Consider the following 5,634-nt stretch of genomic DNA (forward strand, 5'->3'; position numbering starts at 1 on the left):
CTTACTCCTGCCTTTTGGATGCCCACAGGCCCCAAAGAAAGCCACTCTTGTGATCTTATGCCACATGTGATTTTATGGCTATGCAAGCAGGCAGGACATCAGTGACCTGTCCCTCCAAAACCCTGAGGAGGTGTGGCTCACTGAAATAGCTTTGTCCAAAAGGGCATTGAAGGGTCACTGAAGCTAAACCTCCTGCCCCAAGAACCTCTGCTTAAAAGGCAGAACTAACTCAGGCATTGATATGAGGAAAAGGCAAAAAAGTTAAATATCTATACAGACTCCAAATATGCCCTTCTGGTGCTACACACCCATGCAACATGCAGAAATCTGGAAGGAGAGAGGCTCACTAATAGGCAATCACCTATCAGGCAGGAAATTCTATAATTCCTAGAGGCAGCGTGTCTTCCCAAGCAGGCTGCAGTCACGCGCTGTGGAGGGCACCAAGGAGACATGTCTGAAGTATCCTTGGGAAATCAAAAGGCTGAAAGGAAAGCAAAAAATGGCAGTCTTCCAGCCCCTTAGGACCCTACCCTTATTCCCAGTTCCCGAGGAACCATTGAAACCAGTCTATACCCCCAGAACAATATGTGGGCTTCAGAACATGGGGGAATTAAAAATAAAAATACTCTGGCAGTATCAGAAAATAAACTGGTCCTTCTTCCTCAGTGACACAGTGGAAGGCTATAAAGCACTTCATGGTTCCTTCCATTTGCTAAGAGACACTATACTGGAACAATCAATCACTCAAGTTTTCACACGACTAGGACTAGTGCCAACTACCAAACAAGTCTGTTTGTTTTCTTTTTCTTTTTTGGTACCAGGGATTGAACTTGGGACCTTGTGCTTGCAAGGCAGGTGGCGGAACCACTGAGCTAAACCCCTGGCCCCACCTCCCGACAGGTCTGCAAAGCTTGCCTACTCTGTGCCTAAAACCACCCAGGCAAGCCCAAACCACATCCTTTATTAGAACTGTACAGGAGAGGAACACACCCTGGAGAGGACTGGCAGTTGGACTTTACCCACATGCAGCTGTGCGAAGGGTTTAAGCAGAGGTTGCTCCTGATGGACACCTTTACAGGCTGGATTGAAGCCTTCCCTACCCATTCAGAAAAGGCTATGGAGGTAATAAAGGTGCTTCTTCAAGAAACCGTCCCCAGATTTGGACTAATCCAGACCCTCCAGAGGGACAATGGACCTTCTCTTACCTCCCAAATAATTCAGGTCGACCACTTGGTAGCCTCGATCTTCTGGAAAGGTAGAGAATCAACCAGACCCTAAAGTGAGTGCTGGCGAAACTTTGCCAACAAGGGCTGGGGATTTAGCTCAGTGGTACCATGCCTGCCTTGATTTGTTTTGTTTTGTTTTTTTGTTTTTTTGAGACAGGGTCTCACTATGTAGTTGAGATTGACCTGGAACTCACTATGTAGCCCAGGCTGGTCTTGAACTCACAGCGATCCTCCTGCCTCAGCCTCCTCAGTGCTGGGATTACAGGTGTGTGCCACCAGGCCCGGCCATGCCTGCCTTGAAAGCGCAAGGTCCTGAGTTCAATCCCTGGTACTGCAGGAAGAAACAAAAAACAGAAACAAACTTTGCCAACAGATATCTGAGTCCTGGCTCCAACTGCTACCAAAAGCACTCGTGGGGGTTCATAGCATGCCAAAAACTGGACTAAGTTTGAGTGCTTTCGAGATGTTATACAGGGGACCATTTCTACTATGATAGTAGAGCTAGAGACCACAAGACTCTTACCATATCTCATTAATCTGGGTCGGATATAACAGGCTATCCAAATAAATGTACAGGAACAGAGTCCTGCCAGCTTCTGACCCACGGGGACCACCTAGCATCTGTCCTGCAGGCCCAGTGCTCCTAAAATCTTGGAAAGAGGGGATTTCTGCGGACCAGTCAAAGCTGACTGAAAAGGGCCCTTTGTGGTGATCCTTGCCACACCTACTGCAGTAAAAGTGACAGAGATAGATAATCAGATTCATCTTTTTAGAATAAACCCAGTCCCGTCTGAACTGTCTGAAGAACAAGATTTCCCAAAAGGAAAAAGTTACTTCTGTGAACCTCTGGAAGACTTGAGATTTCTCTTCAAAAAGAGAGACTCCAGTGCTGCTACAGATAAGTAAACAGGATTTTGCTAAGGCCACGACACTCAGATATGACATTCCTCTCTCACAAATATTCTCTAAAGGAAGCGTGGAAATCTGACCTGCTCCTCATATTTGGGCTAATAGTAGTTTCTTCCTTCCATCAAACAGGCAGTTAGAGCCAGCATGGTGGCACACGCCTGTAATCCCAGCACTCGGGAGGCTGAGGCAGGAGGATTTCTGGGAGTTCGAGACCAGCCTGGGCTACATAGTGAGTTCCTGGTCAGTCTCAACTACATAGTGAGACCCTGTCTCAAAAAAAACAAACAACAACAACAACAAAAAAAACCCCAAACACAGGCAGTTAGTTCAATGGTCACCAATTCTTTTCTCATTGTCTTCTGATGGGTTTTTCTTTCTTCAGTCCAGCCAGGGAGCCGCCACTCCCCAAGGTAGTTGGAGAGCACATAACCCCCCTAAATGGGGTCTACAGCCCCTTCCACTTTGAAGAAGCTACGGAAGACAGAGGACTCCACTCCCTCAGCAGTCTGTGAAGAATTATGGGATTTGTACCTCTCAGGGGACAGTGAGGCAGGAAGGCGTGGTAAAACTGGCTGAGGAATAACCTGACCTATTAACTACAAAATCCCAGGACACAGGTGCCAAATAATCTTTAATGGCAGCGCCCCCTGTAGGGCGTACTTTTTAAAATTTATTTTTCCCCCCCAGCACTGGGGATCGAACTCGGGACCTTGTGCTTTTCGAGGTGGGTGTGGTGCCACTGAGCTAAATCCCTGGCCCTTGTACTTTTATTTTTATTTTCCCTTTTTCACGTGGCCTAAGTTTGCTCTGCAGAGCTAGTTTCTTCCTTACCATTCACTGTTAATTTTTAAAATACATGTGAAAGTTTGCACCATTTTTGCTTGTTTTGTTCAGCTCTTTGTTCCAGACAGAAGATACCTGGAATCAGCAATACTGGGGGCCTCAGTTTCCCTTTGTGTAAACACTCAGTGGGCACTCAGTTGACGCTGGCCCCAAGGCAGGGCCGGAAGTGGCCTGACTGTTTCCCGGAAGCTGGGTGGGTGGCCCAGGCCTGACTCCCATCTCCTTAATCAGCGCCTTGGCAGGGCTCCTTGGCTCTGTTCCTCCCCGTGGAGCCTCATAAATTATCGAGCTCCAGACAGCCATCCTGGGTGCCCCCTGGCCCAGATCCAAGACCTCTGCCACCTCCATGGGGTGCAGCCTCTGGGGGAAACTGAGGCTCAGGTAGGGTGGGGGTGCTGTTCTCACTACTGGTGATGTTAACCCTGGGCCCCAGGGCAGAGCTTGCTCTCTGTGACCTCAGACTTGGATTTCCCCTGGGATGGGGTGCTCCCTCCCTCCGAGAGCTGGTATGCTGTTTCTAAACATTCCCGGGACTTGGGCTGTGCCTTTGGCCACTGCCCCCAGCCCCAGCTTCTGCTTGCAGTGCCTGCCAAGCCCTCTCTGGCTCTCTGGGTTCACTTGACCCCCACTCCAGTGCATGAGTCTGGCAGGCCCCAGGGACACACACCGCCAGTGTCTGGGACTGAGCCTGTTACCCAGAGCCCTTGGCTATGGGGAGACTGGAAAATGGCACCAAGTCCCTTTGGCCACAGCTGGCAGTTTCCAGTCCCTCACAACCCCTCCCTACTAGTGCTCAGGTATTAGTGGCCATCTCAAGTTCTCCCAGGTAGCCAGGCCAGCAGGGGGACCTGGCATCAGGGTCCTACATTGGCTGCAAAGGACGATAGAGTTCTCACAAGCAACCCTGTGTGTCCTTGGAGGAATGATTTCCCTCTCTGTGCCTCATAGGAGGCAAGGATTTCAGCTTCTCCCAATAGTCCTGGAAAAATAGAATCCTAAACCTAATGGGGCATGGTGGTGCCCACCGGTAATCCCAGCACTCGGGAGGCTGAGGCAGGAGGATCGCTGTGAGTTCGAGGATAGCATGGGCAACACAGTGAGTTCAGGTCAGCCTGAACTACATAGCAAGTCCCTGTCTCCAAAAACAAAACAAAACAAAACAGAACAAAAAGAATCCCTGAGCCTGAGAGCAGGGAGGTTTGAACTCAGAGCATCCAGGGTTCTGGAATTGTAATTAGCCCTGATTTCTTGAATCCCGAAGGCCTCAGATTCTAGAACGCCAAGGGTTTGAGCTTCTGGAACTTTCATGGCAATCTGGGTGGGGTGCCCCACACTGGGCCCAGGGCCAGGTGCCACCAGGCTGGACGGTGCTTGGAATGGGCTGATCGGTTCCCAGGCCACTGCTTGGCCACAGTGTGCAGGGCGTATGGCCAGCCCACTCAACACCCCGCCTTGGCCTGCCCTGCAGCCTGGCCCCAAGGGGCAACGCGGGCCTCCCTCTTGAGTCCCCAATCTGCCACACTGATCAGGGGGATGGGCCCTGCCACACCAGTGTCCTCTCTGTGAAGTGGGGGAAGGGCACCCACTGCCTGCTGACCCCTCGGAGCAGTGCCCTGGCCTGGGTACCCTTCCTGCTCCTATGGACAGGGTGGGAGCCTCCGCACCGGGGCCTGTGGATTGGGATCACTTACTGTATGGATGCACACACACCTGCATGTGCCTGCCTCACCACAAGGCTTCATTTCTCGGAACTCTTCCTGTTTATGACACCAATGGCTCCCCCAGCCCACAGGGTGCAGATGGCTTCGCAGCCTGGGCACCCCGGAGCATGTGGCCCCCTCTGGGCCAGTCCCCTCATCTGTGCAATGAGTGTGTGCACTGGGACCACAGCATAGGCCTGAGCACTGGGTGTGGGGCCAGGGAGGGGACTCAGGCCATGTGGCTGGTGGTTAATGGTGATCCGTTATAAGGGTTACACAGTTACAGGGACACACACACACACACACACAGCCAATCAGATGAGCAGCAGCAGCACACAAAGACAGACACACACAGAACACAGACTGTCGGGCACAAACGCATGGAGACCCACAAACACACAGCCCAGGTCCAGACCCCACTTATGGCCAAGTGACCTTCGGGACCCCACTGGCCTCTCCCAGACTAAGGGAAACTGGAAACTCAGGTTCAGCCCTGACCGCCCTCCCTCCCGCCGAATGCAGGGGACAAAAGCCACACTCCAGCCACAGACAGAGGACAGACATACCCAACACCTGGCTGCTGGCATTGCCCACAGCGACCCCCCACACTCACAGCAGGGCAGGGTCAGTTGGACCCGCCCAGCCTGTACAGGGCTCCCATACCCTGCCAGGTGCCACAAGCCGCGCGGACCTCACCTGGGGCCTCACCTGGCCAGGACGGGGCTGCTGGGCGGGATCGCGGGGTCGTCCCAGGAGCAGATCGGCCAAGTGCTTAGGGGCTTGGAGGCCGGCAGGAAAGCGGAAGGCGGGCAGAGGGTGGGCTGGGGGAATCCAGTTCCGGAACCTCTGGGGAAACTGAGTCACGACGGGGCGGGCCTGATGGACGCCTCGGAGGTTGCAGATGGAGGGCGTGGCGGCAGGGGGCGCTGGGGCGCGGGCCCCACCCGGAGAAGGGT

The sequence above is a fragment of the Fukomys damarensis genome, unplaced genomic scaffold (assembly GCF_012274545.1).
Source record: "Fukomys damarensis isolate Sample0158 unplaced genomic scaffold, DMR_v1.0_HiC HiC_scaffold_37, whole genome shotgun sequence".
NCBI classification, from domain to species: domain Eukaryota; kingdom Metazoa; phylum Chordata; class Mammalia; order Rodentia; family Bathyergidae; genus Fukomys; species Fukomys damarensis.